Source organism: Tamandua tetradactyla, chromosome 3 (genome assembly GCF_023851605.1).
Source record: "Tamandua tetradactyla isolate mTamTet1 chromosome 3, mTamTet1.pri, whole genome shotgun sequence".
Lineage (NCBI taxonomy): Eukaryota > Metazoa > Chordata > Mammalia > Pilosa > Myrmecophagidae > Tamandua > Tamandua tetradactyla.
The window spans coordinates 4,254,293-4,273,985 of NC_135329.1; the positions used below are offsets into that span (position 1 = coordinate 4,254,293).

The following is a 19,693-nucleotide window of genomic DNA, read 5'->3' on the forward strand; positions in this document are numbered from 1 at the left end:
CCAGGTGGTGGTACCTGTTTGTTTGGTTGGGCAAGTGCTGGCCTGTCTGTCGCTATGAGGACATTTTGTAGAATTAAATCATGATCATGTCGGCTGCATCCACAGCTGATTCCATTTGTAATCAGCCAAGGGTAGTGTCTTCTGCAGTGAGTGATGCTTAATCTAATCACTGGAGGCCTTTTAAGGAGGATTCAGAAGAGACAGCCTCTATTCTTGCTTCGGCTGGCAAGCCTCTCCTGTGGAGTTCATTCAGATCGTCCATCTGAACCGCCAGCTTCACAGCCTGCCCTGCAGTTTTGGACTCTGTGTTCCCACGATTATGTGAGACACTTTTATAAATTTTATATTTATGGATATTTTCTGTTGCTTCTGTTTCTCTAGAGAACCCTAACTAATACATCACGTATCTCCCCTGTTCACATGTGTGCAGCTATGTCCCATTAGACTTCACATAGAGAATATAAGTTCAAAGGTAAAATTATTAAGAATTTCAAGATGGCAAAAGAAAAGCATTAAACCAAATACATTGCTCTTCTGAATGTAGGGCCCTGTGTGACCAAACAGGTTGCCTACCAATGAAGCTGGCCCTGATTACCACTGGAGAACACAGAGCTTGGGAAATTTATCATCTTTATAACAAATAGGAAGTAAGCCTGCTCACTGTCCTAGAGGGAGATATTACCTCATCCTTGAAGACTGCTTGCTGCCAGCACAACCCTGAGAAGTGGCCTGCGGAGAGCTGTCAGCATCTTACAGTCTTGCCATAACCAGCAGGCACCTACAGAAATACTCAGGGGCTGCTGTGGTTTGCCTTTCTCAACAGAAACTATGAGGGGAAAGATTTTTCTACATGTCAAAAGGGTTAAACTAGAAATTTCCTCCTCAGAAATTCTGTGGCTACTGCAGACCTTTTGTCTCTCACCTCTACCTTGTTTGTGATTTGTATAAATAATTAACTCAATTTTATGCCTACATTTTGACTTGTCTGTCCTGTTTGCCTGCTGCTTGGAAGGAAACTTTAAGGGGAGGATGAGAGGTGAGTGGTGAGTCAATAGGGTATCCTTTCTCTGTGAAAGTGTAGATTCTGGCACATGTTTGGATCATATTGGCACCTGTGCCTCAGCTTCTTTAGCAGTTTGATATATAGACTGAATCTGAGTCCTGAAAGGGCTAATATACATTCATGAGTTGTTCATTCAACAAATTTTAACCATGTTATGTGCCATGCACTATACTAAATTTTAGGGCTACAGTTGTCACCCAGACAGAGGTGGTTTCTTCCTTCAAAGAGTTTGCATTCTAAAGGATGAGGCAGGTAAGTCGTAGAGAAATAAATAAACCAAGGCATGTTGTAAATTCAGTGAAGGGGCTCATAAAGGTGCTGTGTGATAGAAGATAACTGGGTAAGAGGGGCTGACATTAGAGACCCGTCAGGGAACATCGCTGATGGGCTGGTGCATTCAAGTCCTGAATGACAGGTTTAGGGAAGGAAGGAGCTTATCCCAAAGAAGAACTGGGAAATAGTCACTCTGGCTGGAGCACAGTAGGTGAGGAAGAGAGAAGAAGAGGGAAGGTTGAAGAAAAGGAGTCTTTATAAAACTCTCGTGGGTTTTCACTGCAGGCTTCACCTCCGTGGTGACTTCAGCACACATGTTTTCTCTCCCCTGTGCCTCAGTGGGTCTGACAGCGGTTCTCTCCTAGACTTTCACCAGAAGCATCCCAGTTCAGTAGAGGATATGGAATCTTTAAGGTTCTCACCACAAACCCTACACTGTATCTGTAGATTAAATAGAACCATGAACTCTGCCCTGGGGGGATTGGCGTTTGGCAGGCTTCCTGGAGCTATTGGCTTGTTGGTAACCTGCTACCAAGCACGCTATGAAGGTTTGGCATGTGGTCAGCCTGCCTTAGAGTTTCCCAGAGATCGTCAGGTGGGCAGGAGGGGGTGCTTACAAAACAAATAGGGATTTAGAAAAGTGAATGCCAAGGTCTTCTCTTGGTCAAGGTAGCAAATTAGCTGGCATTATAAGGAGAGAAATGGAAGCACAATGATAGAGTCATATAAGAAAGGACATTATTTTGTGTGATGTGAACAATCCCATTTATTTTAAGAAAGATGACCTAGATGAGATAATTTTTGTAATTATTTTCTTCTGTCATATCCTCCCCTCATTTCATTTTTTCCATCTTATATATGCCCCCTTTCTTTGGAATCATTTAACCTGTCTTTTGTTGATGTAATTTTGTGGCTAATTGCTACTTTGAATTTAAAATGCTGCTGCTGTCACAGTCTGAAGTTCTGTGAGTTATACATCATATTATATGTGAAAATCTATAATGAAGACTAGCAATCATTTCAAGTAATATCATTGGCTCTTCACTGCAAGCTGCGATAGAGATGATATCTAGGACAAGCTCAATGGGTAAAAGAGGAAAGAAAGAGCAAATCATAGATGCTGGAAAAGGGGACTGAACAACTTCCTTAACTTTGCCATGATTCTGGAGGTATTTTTTTCCTGCTTGTATGTGCATGAAACAGGTTCTTTTGATCAAAAGTGGGTGGAGGTAGCTTCTCTACTGACCTCTCTGAGTTCCTCAGCCCAGTCCTAGGTTCTCTTTTGGTGCTGTTACGTAAGAGGCTGTGGTTAACCTTATTGAGTGACTAAGAAGATTATCATATTTATCAAATAATATTATGGGAGAATTAATCCAATAAACCTTAAAAATCCTTGATGGAAATGTGTACTTATGACTTGGATCCTTTTATATTTGTTGAGACGGATTTTATGTCCCAGAATATGGTAAATGTTCTGGGCATACTTGAAAAGAATTTGTGTTCTGCAGTTGTTGAGTAGAGTGTCCTATGAATGTGCAATTAGGTCAGGTTGGTTGACTGTGCTTTTCACTCTTCCATATCCTTGTTGTTTTCCTGTCTACTTGTTCTATAAAATTTTGAGAGAGGGTTATTAAAATCTCCTGTTATTTTTGTGGATTTGTCTGTTTATCCTTGCAATTTTATCCATTTTTGCTACATGCATTTTGAAGCCGTGTCATTAGGTGCATAAATGTGTGGGATTGTTATGTTATTTTGATTAATTGACCCCTTTATAATTATGAAATTAATGTTTTTCTATTGCTGGTGATAATCTTTTCTCTAAAATTAATATACATATTAATATAGCAACTCCAACTTAATTTTTTTCCTGCAGTCATAGAAATCCACAATAAAAATTTCACATATGAAGTTCTGCCTACAGCAGATCACTGAGCAAAAATAGAAATGTCTTTTAGTTACAGCTGATTTTAGCAGTTTTGCTTTTTTGAAAGTTGACGATATGTAAGATACACGTGTTAAAATAACCAAACAAGACTATCCTTCAAATTTAGAAAGACTAGCATCAAAACATCATTGCCTTCTCATTCATAGATGAAGGTTGGGAAGAAAGAAGGAAAGCAGGAGGAAGGGAGGACTGTCTTTCTTTAACCAAATACCATGAGACTGAGCAGCCTTAGAGAAGGTTTCGGCTTGCACTTTGGGTTTTTGCTGTGACTGGTGCCCCTGCTGTAGCCCAGAGCACTGCAGCATTTGCTCGTGGTTCAGCAGGAGTTGCTTCTGCCCACTTTCAGCTGGTAATTTTCAGTTATTTGCCTTTTTATTCTATGTCATGATTTCAAAGCCCCAAATCTGTTCTTTTTTATGAGTGGAGAATCCAGCTTTCTTTTGACTGGTATTATCATGGTGTACCTTTTTCAGTCCTTTTACTTTTAACCGTTCTGTGTTTTTATTATTAAAATACATTTTTTGACCTCATATAGTTGTGAATTGCTTTCTGTCCACTCTGACAATCTCTTATTTTTAATTGGGGTGCTAAGGCCATTTACATTTTCATTTTTTACATGAGCAGGCACCAGGAATCAAACCTGGGTCTCCAGCAGGGCAGGTGAGAACTCTGCCTCTGAGCCACCACAGCCCCATTTACATTTATATTTAATGTAGTTATTGATGTGCTTAGGTTTATGCCTGTCATCTTGATTTTTGTTTTCTATTTGTGTCATATATTCTTTATTCTCTTTTTCAATTTTTCTGCCTTATTTTGTATTAATTTAGTCCATTTGCTTTTCTTTTATTGGCTTGTTAGATTAACTCTTACTTTTAGTATCCTAGTGGTTTATAGTTACATATTTAACTTATCACAGCCTACTTTCAAATGACAGTTATCTTTACATAGTGTAAAAGACGCGATTTTGTGTAATACTGTTTCTTCCCTCTACATTTTAATGCGTATTTATGCTATAATCTCCACACTGTGTTCATTGTTATTATTTATGTTTAAACAGTCAGTTGTATTTTAAAGAGATGCAAATAATTATAAAAAATCAGGTATATTTTTCTATGTAGTTGCCATTTCCGGTGCTCTTTGTTCTTTTATGTAAATCCATATTTACATCTGTTAGTATTTTTCTTCTGCCTAAAGTACTTCCTTTAATATTTCTTGTACTACAGATCTGCCCCTGACGAACTCTTCTAGAGTTTGAAAGTATGAAATATTCTTTATTTCACCTTCATATTTGAAAGAAAGATATCTGTGCTGACTTGAATTCTAAGTTGGAAGATTTTTTTCTTTCAGTAAACGTGTTGCTCCTGTCTTCTCATTTGCATTGTTTCTACTGAGAATCTACTAGTACCATGATTTTTGTTCCTCTCTACTTAATGTGCCATTTTTTTCCACTGTATGTTTTTAAGATTTTATCTTTGTCGTTAGTTTTGAACAGTTTGATGAAGATGTACCTTGGTGTAGTTTTCTTCATATGTTTTGTTTTGGGGGTTATTTGGGGTTCTTGGAGCTGTGAATTTATAGTTTCATTAAATTTGGAAACTTTCTTTTATTTCTTCACAATTTTTTTTTCTGTCTTATTCTCCCTCCTCTGACCCTGGAATAGGGATAAACAACAGGTTGGGTGAAAGTTACTATACTCTTTAATTCTGACTTTGGGCCTCACCTATACTTTCTTGAGTTAAAAATATTTATTTATTTGGCAGATCATTTACTTATATCAATAGCTTCCAGTGTTCTTGCAATTTCCTTTCTCGTTCTGATATTTCTTGTGCATTTCAGTAAGTAGTTGAAAAATAGATGAATTAAGTGCTATTATTCAACTGCCTTTGAACTATTAATCTTAACTTAGAAGCACATTTTTATCATTTTCTCCACCAATATTGTATCATTTTAAACTAGAACTATCCAGTTGTTACTTTGAATCTTAAGCCCATCTCAAGTGGAGCTAAACTTAGAAGGCCAAAGAAGAGAAAGTTGGAATAAATCAGTTGGATTCTGATACTGTAAAATATGGTTTTCCTGTAATTTAAAATACCTCATTTAAATTCTATAAATCTCTATGACTGCTAAGTTATGTGATAAAATTTAAGTAAATTCCAGTAAACATCATCCTGTAGGCTATAATGTGCATAGGGTATCAATTATTTAGAAGTGGGAGTCACTAATATGTATATGGTGATTTCTCATTAACACTAACGACTTCAGAGCTGTTGAAATAGTAATTTAGCTGCGTAGTAAATGACTAAATTCAAGGAGTGTTATGTAAAATGTTTGCTAGGAATTGGTAAATGCTGCAAAGTAGCAGTGATTCATTTCCTTCATAACACAGAAGGGTTTTTATCAGGCCTGAACATAGCAGTGGTATAGAGGCAGCATAGTGATGCAGGGAAGGACACAGGTATGTCTGCAGGTCTGTATTTGGGTATGGGGCAGAAAGATCCACTTTGCAGATGGCTCGCTCATCTGCCTGACAAGTTAGTTCATGTCCTCACCACATGGACATCTTCCTAGGTATCCTCAAAACATGGCAGCTGGCTTCAAGCCAAGCAAGTGGACTACGAGAGCGAGGCAGAGGCCACCGTGTCCTTTATGACTTAGCCTCAGAAATCACCATCACTGGTGACACAGGTCAGACCGCTTGGGTATAGGAGAACTACACAAGGACGTGAACATCAGCAAGCAGGGATCACTCGGTGGACACGGTGGCCTCTGCCTCACTCTCGTAGTCCACTTGCTTGGCTTGAAGCCAGCTGCCATGTTTTGAGGATACCTAGGAAGATGTCCATGTGTCTACTATTTAGTAAATTATGTAAGTGAACAACGTGAACTTTCAGGAAAATCAGCTTCCTTTCTGTTAATTGACCCAATTTACTTTATAGGATTATTATAAATAAATAGCAGTACATACAGACACACAACACATGCATATGATGCCTGCCTGTATTTATTATTGTAAGGAGTTGCACTGAAATATGTCTGGGTATTGCTTTTCTTATGAAAGAGGATTTTTTTTCAAGAAGATAATATTCTGTAGGGAGGAACTGGAAAAGAACAATTAGGAGAGTAATGTCTTTTTTTTGAGGAGAAGATCAGGCAGCATTTTATGATGGTTAGTTTTTTAAATTCCTGTGATTTGTTTGAATGAGGAATAAATCCAAGGTAAAAATCTAGAAACTAAATACCTAGCTATTTAGTTTTTTATGAACATGGTATTGAAACTGGCAACAGCTTGTTTTGTCATAGAATATATCTTAAAACAGGGAACCCGTGGTTTTGTCAAATATTATCAGAGTGAGAAATGGGCTTGATTTTCTTTTTCTGGGATCAATGGCTTCATATTTTCTTGAACGTTTGAAATGTCAGTGGACCCAGGATGGGTAACTTGTGGTCAGGAATTAATAGAAGATAGTGGGTATAATAAGGGAAAATAATCTGAAATCAGTATATAGAAGAACCAGTTTTAAGTAGTCTTTTTTAGCAGCAGAACAATGAAACCTAATACAAACTGGGCTGATGAGTGACTGACGAATGTACAGGATGAATGAGAACAAATTAACAAATTGGAAGTAGGGAAAAAAAACCTAAAACCCTGAGCCAGATGGCTTCTCACCGAGAGCCTTGGAGAATGGAAGAGGCAGGAATGATTTTGATATTTGGTGTGATCTTGCTGCACTTTGAAGGCACATGGGCTGGTCTCCTAGTCTGAACTCCTGCCAGTGGTGAAGTAGCTCAGACTGCTAGCTCCCTGCTCCGTGAGTAATACTGGAAGAACTACAGAAGGATGTATCATGGAATAGAGGAAATATCTACGAGAAATGGAAGGCTGTTCCCAACCAGTGGTTTCATAGAACATTGGTGGCAGCAGAGGTGCCAGAAGAATGAATCAGGGAAATAAAACGGTTTAAATCTGCTGTTGCCTTTGGACAGTCACGGTCTGCCCCTGGCTGTGTAACTCAGTGGCGCAGACCCAGACTTCTGGTGCTGCCCTGTGGTGATTCTCTCTTTAGACATCTTTTGAAAATAGGTGGGGATTGACTAGCCATGTCCCTCCCTCTCCAGAATTCCAGAGTGAGTGAATGACAAGCTAGGGGGTGCCTCTTCCCAGTGCTGCTTCTCCCGAGTTGTGGGGAAAAGCAAGCCCTGTTTGAAGAGTCGTTTTATGGGGTGTGTTAGCCGGCCTGCACAGTGGCGCCCAGTGATCCCTGCTTGCTGATGCTCACGTCCTTGTGTAGTTCTCCTATACCCAAGGGGTTTGACCCTTGCTATCAGACCTCATGTTCTTGGTATCTTCAAATATGGGCATATCTTAGAGAAGCCTATGATCTTTGAGCCCTGAAGGGTTGCTCACTGAAGTTTTAGGAGAAGTCATAGTAGTCAAGCGTCTGAGTTTCACATCAGACTGCTCAGGTCCAAATGCTGCCTCCATTGTCTTAGGCTAGTTATGCTGCCCTGCTAAACTTTATTTTTTCTCATCTTTGAATATGAAACAGAGCAAGTAATATTATTTACCTTTTATGAATGTTATATTAAATGAGATGCTGATGCATGGAAAGTATTTAACCCAGCGCTGAGTACCATGATAGGTTTATTGCTAAGAAGTTGTTGCTTCAGTTTATTTTGCATCCTTTTCAGACACCAAAGCTATTTATGTATTGTGGCACCATGCCAGTGCCGTTGCCCAAATTAGAGGAAATAACACAAGTATGGTGAGTCTTGCAGCCAAAAAAAATCACTGAAATATGGAGCCAGCCAACAGTGATATGTGTGGATAGAAAGACAATGAGTGAAAGTCTGTAGAGCCTTAAGCTTCCTTCTAGCACCAATAAGTCCCAACTCTCTCGAAATCACCACATCTTCCTTTGGTCACTCTTTTTGTAAGGAATTTTATATTCATGATCGAATGTGGTTTTCACAGTAATTGTGTGATTGTAACAAATAAGGAATATTAATCTCTATTTTCAGAGGAGATTAGTGATCTTACGGGCTTTCTTTGGTCCCTTGTTGCTTTGTATTAATATCAGGTAATCTCTACAGTGCTGCCACTCTTGTGCCCACTCATGTTCTTTGTGCTTGATAGACATTTAATGCTGTCTTTCAATGAATATTCATTGGGTACCTATTAGGAGTTAGGGACTGAGACTACAGCAGTAACTTTGTAAGCAAATTCACGTGTTGATGGAACTTATAGTAGGGGAAGGTAGACAATAAATAAATTTTAAAAAATATTTAGAATGTTGGAAGGTAATAAGTGCCATGGGAAAGAATAAAGCAGGAAGGAGGGATAAGGTGAGTGTATAGTCAGGGAGGGATGGGGCTCAATGATAAGGTTGTATTTGAACAAAGACCTGAAGGAGGTCTGTGAGACACCCATGGTGCAGTCTTGTGAGGCATATTGTTCCATATAGAGGGACCAGCCAGTGTAAAGACATTGAGTGGCCTTTGGAGTGGTCTCCTCTATTTGGAGAAAAGCAAGGAGGCCAGGGTTCCCAGAGCAGAATGAGATGTCAGAGAGATCATGCAGGACCAGATAATGATGGCCTCATAAGCCATTGTTACTTGGAGTGAAATCGAGAAGCATTGTAGGGCTTTGAGAGAGAACTGGTATAATCCGGCTTACATCTTAAAAGGTTTGTTGAGGCTTCTGTAGTGAGACTAGAACATATGGGGGCATTAAATAAAACTAAGTGGGTTGCTCATTTGCTTCCTCATATATATGTTGTGCCAGGGAGAAGAACAGTAGTGAGCACCTACTAAACTTCTGTGAAGTTGGAAGGGTTGCCTTCCCTGTGGGGAAAGCTGCTTCCTTTTAGCAGATAAGGAATTATTCCTAGGTGATGCAGAGGTGCCTTTCTCCTGTTAGTGGTGACTTGGTGACAGGAAAGTGAACTTGCTGGCTCTGGACCACCTGGATGTTTCTGAAGCATTTCTGGAATGCAGGTTTTACAAGGTATATGTGGAGTTTCTTCCATTCATTCCAACTTAAAAGTTCCCTAATTAGGTTGAGTTCAGGTTCTGGTTTCATGGTTCTGTTTTCTGGGAGAAGCTAATAAAGAAGGAAACAGTGAAATCTTAGGTATAGGACAAAGGAAGTATGTTAATTAGGCAGGATTGTCCCTCTACTGGACAGAAGCCTCAGGCAGTTCAGGCACACACCAAACAAAAACCTTTCACGTGCATACAGATGTCAGTGCCTGGTGAAATCTTAGAAGATGTGTTTACATTTACTCTCAGAAAGTGACACTCTTTTCACAAAGCAGTCCATATTGTGATAGTTGTATTAATAGCCTAATAATTTCAAGTTAATTTCCCCTTGCTTTTTTACATGGTTTACTCTATAATACAGGTTTAGAGCAGAAGGATGAACAGCTTAAAGAGATTGGTCTAAGAAATTATAGGTTGGGGGGAAAGGAAAATAGAGCACCTCTGGAAAAGAATGTAGATAAATACAAGTGGAGCAGGTACATTTGGATAAATGGGTGTCTGCATCTGCTGAATAGATAGTGTGCAATTTCCATGGGCCCCATGTTGGGGTTCAGCATATGCCTGTCCCCAAAATATTAATATACCTTAGGAGAGATGACATTGACACATGAAATGGTTAGTTAATGGTATCAAAAACAGGTTGTTAGATTCAGATTTTTAAAAATAATGGTAGTTGAGGGAATGATGAGGAGGCTATGATCTGAGAAAGGAGACTGCTTCCACATGTTATTTTTCACTTGGGATAAAATACTTTTAATAGAGGAAGTCAGATTTTCTGTCTTTTCATGATTGAAATACTTTTGATATAATTATAAGCTACAATGAAGTACAAATACATCATCAGTACATATAAAACTGTGATCCTAATTGCATAGCATTTGTGATATTCCCACTTAACTTTTAAGAAAAATATTAATAATAGGCAATATTCTGTAGTTATTTTATAGGGAATATTGAGGAACAGGATTAGTCTTAAATGTTTTTGGCAACAACATGGATAGTATTCTGTCCAACATATGGGTCACCTCTATTAGTCACATACTTTTACAGTTATAGCCAGAAATAAACAGAATAACACAGCAGTTCAAGATATCTTATAATATCAACTTCTAATATTATCCCTTTCAGAGCATTTTGTTTTATAATATTCTGCATATATAGTTTTATTTTCTACTTCTCAATTAAGTAGTTCACATATGTCAGAATATTCTTTCACTGTCTTGAAATGCTATAGCTTCCTTAATCATTCTGCACAATTAGACATTTGGTTTGTGTTTTATTTGGTATCTACCTAGCCTTTGTAATAAACAAAGCATATGATTTCAGTGGCTTAGCGAAGAAAGTTGGTTTCTTGCTCATGTAAAGGCCTGACACACATGTTCATGGTTTCCACATGGTTTCCTTCTGTGTGGTAAGTAAGGGATGCTGGCTCTTTCCGTCTTGTGGTTCTACCATCCCCTGGTGTCTGACAGTTCTCTGTGCTGCACCAGCAGATAGGGGAAGATATTTTGTAGAAAGATGGATAGTTCCCGGTGAATATCCACTTCCCAGCTACAGTGCTGTTTTTTGGAGAGAAAGCATTCATTTGTAGCAAACAGGTATCTGACCTTGCTACATATGATTCCTATTTGTGTTGGTCCCTCTAAATAACTTTGTACAAATGGTTTTCTTTTCTATTTGAGATTAATTTATTTGGGATACAATTCTAGAAGTGAGCTTGCTGGCTGCAAGTATTAATGATAAAAATAGTGGATTCCTCATTATTTAATAAATACATGAAAATCACAATTCATATACTTGTAAAGTTATCGGATATAAACCATCTCCAATTCATTATTGTTCAGCCTAGGCTGAGGAATATTTTTTCCTGTCTTGTATCCAAGATAATGAATACCATGAGAACAACTGATATATTTATATTATCATATTTAACTAAAGGAAACTATGTTGTATCTTATTCAGCACAAAATATGAGTTAACTAATTTGAAAAACAGATACATATTAGACTAAAATTATTTTGTGATTTGAAAAGAAAATTAGAACGTGTGTCTAATAGTCTTTATATACTTTTATTTATAAACTGAAAAGAAATTTGTGATTTCAGACTTCATAATTTAGAAGGAACCTGCCCCAAAGCAGAAAGCATTGTTTCTACATACGCATTAGAAGTTGCTACTTTTAAAAGATAAGTGTTTTTATAACTACAGCTGATATCAGATATGTAAATGATATTGAGCAGGGCACTAACGAGTTGTTTTTTGAGTATCACCAGCACAATTGAAACGAGACTGATGGCAGGTTCTACTTTGTGAGAAGTATATTATTTATAAAATAATAAAACAATGCAGATGCATGCTGTATAGTGAAAATTAACAAGAGTACCTGTGAAATAGTAGTGTAGAAAAAATTGCTACCATAATAATTTTTGGAAAAACATCCTAAACATACCAGATTTCAATTGATAATATTCTCTCTCTACCTCCACCAGCTATGTGGGAGAATGTTCTCTTCTATTCGTTATGGAATGTTTTCCTTGAATCAACAAAGCCTCACAAAGTTGAATTCAGAGACACTCTTGAATAAGTGGGAATGTTGTAGAGTAGTACCTCCATGAGATGTTCCCACTACCTAGCCCAGTGCCTGGCACACACTGTCCTCCCTGCAGAGGGTTATGCCTGCAGGGGTCCCCAGGGCTGTCTCATGGCAGTCAAGAATCCATCACGGCTGCTTTCTGCACTGTTTGGTAGGTCCTGATGAATTTGGGTCACGCCACACTTCTCTCACTCTGTCCAGACTGCTGCCCACCTGCTGAGGTCACCTCACCTGGGACTGCCACTCCCTTTAGGTCTCTAACTATGGTTTCCTTACATTTGTTCTTTTATTGTTTTCTCTAGTAACCATTTTTAAGCAGTATTCTATTTCTCAGTTTCTTGAATGTTATAGCATTCTTCTTTTAAGTTAGAGCATATTTTTCTGGACAGTGTGTCATTGTGTTTTGTTTTGTTCACTCATTTTTTTTTAACTTTTTTGTTGTATAGTATAACATATATACAAAGCAAAGAAATAAAAAAGCAATAGTTTTCAAAGCACTCTTCAAAAAGTGGTTACCATATATTGAGGTTGGGGGGAGATTGTTTCAACTATTTAGCTACTGCTTATTTATCTGTTATAAACTCAAGTCAGATTTTTTTTGGAACTGTAGAAAGCTTGAACACATAACTGAAAAAAACCTTTGGACCTAGCTATGAAAAATTAAGGGGATTTGCCAGGTAAAGGAGATTCCCTTTCAAGAAGTTGGTAATGTGCCTGAGAAAAGAGATCTCTCAAGTGAATAGTTACTGTTCCTTGTGTTTCCCCATGCCTTAGCTCACATCTATTCTTGGATATAACTATAAGATATAACTATCTATTCTTGGAATGGATACTCAGAAATACTGGACCAAAGGGGATGGACATTTCATATTAGGATATGTAATGCCAAATTGCCTTTCGAAAAGGTAACATCAAGTTTTCCTTCTAACACCAAAGTACAGAAGCATCTGTTTCCCTTGAATTTGCAAAAATTATGTACTCCTAAGAACTGTGATCTTTGCCAAACTCATGGATTAAAAAAATATTTTTTAACTGAAATGTATTTAATTATAACTACAGTTGAATGTCTTTTAACTATGTGTTATGGTTGGGTTAATTTGTCATCTTGGCCAGGTGATGGTGCCCAGTTGTTCAGTCAAGCAAGCACTGTCCATACCATTACTGCAATACTGATTTATTAAATCAGCAGCACACTGATTGCATCCATGGCTGATTACATCTGCAGCCAGCAAAGGGGAGTGACTTCTGCAATTAGTGACATTTAATATAATCATCTGGAAGCTTTAAAGGAGAAGTCAGAAGAGATTTTTTCTACTTCAGCCAGCCAGCCTCTCTTCAGAGAGTTCCTCTTTCTCTGCTTCAGCCATCCAGCCTCTCAGAGAGCTCATCAGTCACCTTCATCAGAGCTGTAGTTTGCACCTTGTCCTCTGGAATTTGGACTTGTGCATCCCCAGAATTGCATGAGACACTTTTATAAAATCTTACATTTCAGCTCTCTCCTGTTGATTCTGTTTCCCTAGAGAACCCTGGCCAATATGGTATGTATTAGCCATTTCTTTTTTGTAAGCTATCCCTTATGTACTTGCCCATTTTTCCATTGGAGTTTTGATCTTAATAAAAATTGATTTTTAAGGAAATCTTATTGATATTCTATTTTATAGGAATTAACCTTTGATATATGTATATATATGCTGTGAATATTTATTTTCAGTTTGCTATTTGTCTTTTAATTTTACTTATTATTTTCCATGTGGAATTTTAAAATCTTTATTTGTAGTTGAATTTATTGTTTTTTCCCTTCCTGATGTCCAAGTTTCAGGTTTTAACTATTCCAATATGTTTTCTTCTTATCATTTTACAATATCAGTTTTTAAAAACCTTTAAATTTCAATTTCCTGGGTTTGACAATGTCTGTATTTATATAAGATATCATTATTGGGGGAAGCTTGGTGGTGGGTACAAAGTATTTGCAACTTCTTGTGAATGTATAATTATTTAAAAATAAAATGCTGATCCCTCTTCTATCTTCCCTGTAACCTCCCTCCCTGCCTCCCACCCAACCCAAGCAATCTCATTTCAATCACCATCTATAAGTGACAGTATTCAAAACTAGATTTCAATCACCATCTATAAGTGACAGTATTCAAAACTATATCTCTAGACTTCATATCTCTCTCCTGGGCTTCTAAAATGAATATTCAATGACTTATTAAGAATCTTCACTTGGAACTTCCATAATATAACATTCCCTTCCCTACCAAGATGCTTGCATCATTCATTTCCCTCTTTTTAACTTTTTATTTTGAAAGCATTTCAAACTTACAGGAATTTTACAAATATGATATTAAAATAATACCAAGAACTCCAATCTGTCACTACCCAGATGGCCAGATTCAGCAATTTTTAACATTTTGCATCATCTGTTATATCATTCTTTCTACCCTTCTGTCTCTATTTATCTATCACCATCTATTAGCTACTATTTTCTAAAACTTTAATGGTAGGTTACATCATCATTCTGCTTTACCATTTGATACCTCTATGCAAATTTCCTAAGAACAAGGATATTCACATATGTAACCGCATTTAGTACAAATACAAAGTTTGAGAAATAGAGCATTGATAGAAAGCACATAGTCTATATCCCAATTTTTTCCCAGTAATGTTGTTCTGGGACATTTTCTTCTCCACTCTTAGCTCCAGTGCAGGATCATGTATTGCGTTTAATTATTTAATTATCCTCTTTAGTGTCTCTCTCTCTTTTAAATTGTGGTTATATGTGTACAGTATTAAAGTCCCTTTCAGTTGCCTCCAAAATTACAATTCATTGGAAAGAATCACATTACCTATGTTGTGCTACTCTCTCCACTGTCCGTTACCAAAACTCTTCTGTCCCCCATGCAGAGACCTTGCACTCATTATCCATTAACTCTCAATTTCTCCTGCTCATCCCCTGTCCCTGGAAACTTGTACTCTATTTTCTGTCTCTATGTATTTGCATATTATAGTTATTTCATGTCAGTGGACACTATCTGTCCTTTTACATCTGACATTTCATTCAACATGATGTCTTCAAGGTTCATCCATGTATTATGAACCAGAACCATATTCACCAAATTGTTTTTGTCAGTGGCTGCACCATTTTACATTCCCATCAACAATGTAAGAGGATTCTTATTTCTCCACATCCTCACCACCACTTATTTTCCGTTTCTTTTTCTGTCTTTCTTTTTAAAGCCATCCTTGTTGTGGTGAGATTATATCTCATTGTGGTTTTTTTTCTTAATATTTTAACTGATACAAGTTAACATACAAACATTCTTAACATACAAACGTTCCATACATGGTATGCAATCAGTGGCTCACAGTATCATCACATAGTTGTGCCTTCATCACCGTGATCATTTTTTTGAACATTTTCATCACTCCAGAAAAAAAAGAAAAAAGAAAAAACTCATGCGTACTATACCCTTACCCCTCTCTCTCCATTGACCATTAGTATTTCAATGTACTCAATTCATTTTAATCTTTATTCCCCCTGTTTTAGCTAGGGTTCTCTAGAAAAACAGAATCAGCAGGAGATATCCGTAAATAGAAACTTAAAAGTATCTCAAGTAACATGGGGATGTATAGTCCAGGGTCTGTAGGCCAGGCCACAAGCTGGCAGTTCTGATGAAGGTCCTCAAAGAACTCTCAGGAAATGCTGGCTGGTTGAAGCAGGAAGAATGACTCTTCTAAGTCCTCCTTAAAAGCCTTCGGGTGATTAGATAAGCATCGCTCAATGCAGAAGACACTCCCCTTAGCTGATTACAAATGCAATCAGCTCTGATGCCACCAATGTGATTATGATTTAAGTCCATGAAATGTCCTCATAGCAACAGACAGGCCAGTGCTTGCCTGGCTAGATAACTTGGCATCACCACCTGGGCAAGCTGACATGTAAACCTGACCATGTTACCCCCTATTATTATGTTTATTTTTTAATCCATATTTTTTACTTATCTGTCCATACCCTAGATAAAAGAAGCATCAGACACAAGGTTTTCACAATCACACAGTCACATTGTAAAAGCTATATCTTCAAGAAATAAGGCTACTGGAACACACGTCAGCAGTTTCAGGTACTTCCCTCTAGCCACTCCAATACACCATAAACTAAAAAGGGGATGTCTGTATAATGTATAAGAATAACCTCCAGGATAACCTCTCAACTCTGTTTGAAATCTCTTAGCCACTGACAGTTTATTTTTTTCTCATTTCTCTCTTCCCCTCTTTGGTCAAGGTTTTCTCCATTTCTTGATGCCAGGTCTTGGTTCATCCCAGGATTTCTGTCCCATGTTGCCAAGGAGATTTACATCCCTGGGAGTTATGTCCCACGTAGGTGGGGGAGGGAAGTTTGCTTGCTGTGCTGGCTTAGAGAGGCCACATCTGAGCAACAAAAAATGTTCTCTGGGGATAACTCTTAGGCCTAATTTTAAGTAGGCTTAGCCTATCCTTTGCAGGAAAGTTTCATAGGGGTGAACCCCATCATTGTGGTTTTGATTTGCATTTCTCTAATGCTAAAGATGTTGCATACCTTTTCATGAGCTGTTTGGCAACTTGTATATCTTCTTTGGAAAATGCTTCACCTGTTTCTTAATGGGTGTTTGTCTTTTTTCTTTTTTGGTTGAGTTGTAACAGTTCTTTATCTATAATGGATAGTAAACCTATATCAGGTATATATGATTTGCAAGTAATTTCTCCTATCTGCCTATTCTTGAGGTTGTAATTTTACTTTATTGATAATGTTCTTTGATACACAAAAGTTTTAAGTTTCAGTGAAGTCCAATTTATCTATTTTTTCTTCTTTTCCTTAGTGTAAAGTCTAAGACTCCATTGCCTAATACAAGGTCCTCAAGATATTTTCCTGTGTTTTCTTCTAACAGTTTTGTAGCTTTAGTTCTAAGAACAGATATGTGGCTACTATCATTTCGAAGACTGCAACATTCAATGGCAAAGTGGTTATGTATGGTGTGTAGAGGGCACTGATAAGATTTATTCCCAGCAGTTTTGTAGAACTTGTTGGAAATCTTATAATCCTTACCAAGTGGAAGATATTACCTGTCAAAGTTGTGAACAGACTACATGCTCCTGTCCAGCAAAACTTTGGCTGTGTAGAATCTAAAAGGTCCTATGATCAAGGTTTGTATTGGAGAGGCACAGGAAAAAAACACCTTTCCTCTGACAGCATTTTCAGCTTCAAATACATAATTTAAATGAATGAAACAATGGTCCTGATGAACCTGTACTATTGGAACAGACAAGTGAGCTTTTGTCCATTCCCCATCTCCTTTCCATCTCCCTCTTCTTAAAATACTTTGAAAGGAAAGTGCATTTTCACAAAACCTTCAAACAAATGTGTTACAAGAAAACACAACAAAATGTTGATTCATTTTGAGTTAATTTTTACATTTGGTTTTGGGTTTTGTTTGCTCTAGTATGATGTAGGGGTCCACTTTCATTCTTTAGCATATGGACATCCAGTTTTCCTAGCACCATTTGTTGAATGGTACTTTCTCCATTGATTGGACTTGGCAGCCTTTGTCAGCAGTAAATTAGCCATAGATATGAAGGTTTATTTCTGATACTCCATTAGTTTTATATGCCTGTCCTTTACCAGTACCTACAGTTTTGATTACTATAGCTTTGTAATAATAAGTTTTGAAAGTGTGAGTCCCCAACTTTGTTCTTCTTTTTCAAGATGTTTTTGACTATTCAGGGTCCCTTCCACTTCTGTATTAGCTAGATAGCTTTTCCATTTCTGCAAAGAAGCTATTGAAATTTTTATTGGTATTGTATTAAATCTATGTTAACACTTTGTGTTGTATTGCCATCTGAATATTATGAGCATGGGATATTCCAATCTATGAGCATGGGATATCTTTCAATTTCAGTGAGACTTAGGTCTTATCTAATTTCTTTTAGCAATGATATATAGTTTTTAACGAATGAGTGATCCAAATCCTTGGTTAAATTTTATTCCTAGACATTTTATTCTTTCAGTTGCTATTGTAAATGGAATTGTTTTCTTCATTTCCTTTTTGGATAACTCACGACTTATATATAGAAACACCACTGATTTGTGTGTTGATCTTATTCCCTGCCACATTGTTGAAGTCATTTATTAGTTCTTATAGCTTTCTTATAGGTTCTTCCAGATTTTCTCTATATAGTGTCATCCAAACTTTGAATTTCACCAGTGAGTATGATGTTAGCTCTGTTTTTTTCATATATGCCTTTTATCATGCTGAGAATGTTCTCTTCCATTCCTTGTTTTTTGAGTGTTTTTATCAAGAAAGCATGCTGGAATTTGTCAAATGCCTTTTCTGTGTCAGTTGAGATGAATGTGTTTCTTTCCTTCATTCTATTGATGTGGTTTATTACATTGATTTTGTTATATTGAACCACCATTGCATTTCTGGGATGAATCCCACTTGGTTATGGTGTATAATCATTTTAATGTGCTGTTATATTCAATTTGTTAGTATTTTATTGAGGATTTTGCATCTATATTCATAAAGGTTATTAATTTCTGCCTTTTTATTAGGGTGATGCTCACCTCATAGAATGAGTTAAGAAGTGCTCCCTTTCCTTCAGTTTTTTGGAAAAGTTTGGAAGGACTGGTATTAATTCTTCTTTGAATTTTTGGTAAAATTCATTAGTGAAGTTATCTGTTCCTGGACTTTTCTTTGTTGAGAAGTTTTTTTTTACTGTATCAATCTCTTTACTTGATGTTTGTCGGTTGAGAACTTCCATTTCTTCTTGAGTTAGTTTGGGTAATTTGCATGTTTTCAGAAATTTGTTTCATTTTGATTTAAATAATTTGTTAGTGCTCAGTTGTTTATAGAATTTTCTTATAGTCTTTATCATTTCTGAAAGATCAGTAGTAATGACCCCACTTGCATTTCTGATTTTAGTTATTTGCATTCTCTCTCTTTTTCCCTTCATGAGTCTAGATGAAGGTTGTAGTTTATATTGATCTTTTCAAATAACTGATTTTTGGTTTTATTGATTCTATTGTTTTTCTCTTTCTTAATTTCAATTATCTCTGCTTTAATTTATTTCCTTCCTTTATGCTTGCTTTAGGTTTAGTTTGCCCTTATTTATCTATATCCTCCAGTTGTGAGGTTAGGTTTCTGATTTGAAATCTCTCTCTCTCTTCTATTTTTGTGTGCTGTATGGCGAGGTCACATTTCATTATTTTTCCGTGTGAGTGTTCCATTATTGCAGCATCATTTGTTGAATTTTTGTGTTGCTTGTTTTTTTGTTTTTTGTTTGTTTTGCTGTTTGTTTGCTTTTTGGGAAGTGCATGGACTGGAAATCAAACCCAGGTTTCCCGCATGGCAGGCGAGAATTCTACCACTGAACTGCCCTTGTGCCCCCTTCTCTTCTTTTTTTGATGTGAACATTTAGAGCTATAAATTCCCCTCTCAGCACGGTCTTTGATGCCTCCAAAAGTTTTGGTATGTTGTATTTTTATTTTCATTCTCCTCATCATATTTCTTAATTTCCCTTGTGATTTCTTCTTTGACCCATTGTTTGTTTGAGGGCGTGCTATGTAATTTCCTCATCTTTGTAAATATTTTAGTTCTCCCTCTGTTTTTGATTTCTACCTTGATCCATTGTGGTTGGGGAAAGATGTAGCGTATGATTTAATTATTTTTTTATTTCTTGAGACCTCTTTTGTGACCTAACATATGGTCTGTGCTGGAGAATTATCTGTGCACGCTGGTGAAGAATG

General features: G+C 37.0%; 1 protein-coding gene across 19 annotated transcripts in view; it reads left to right on the forward strand.

Moving 5' to 3' along the window:
* The window catches only part of TDRD15 (tudor domain containing 15), a 320,944-nt gene that overhangs the window by 107,784 nt on the left and 193,467 nt on the right, over window positions 1-19,693 (forward strand). The window lies entirely within an intron of this gene.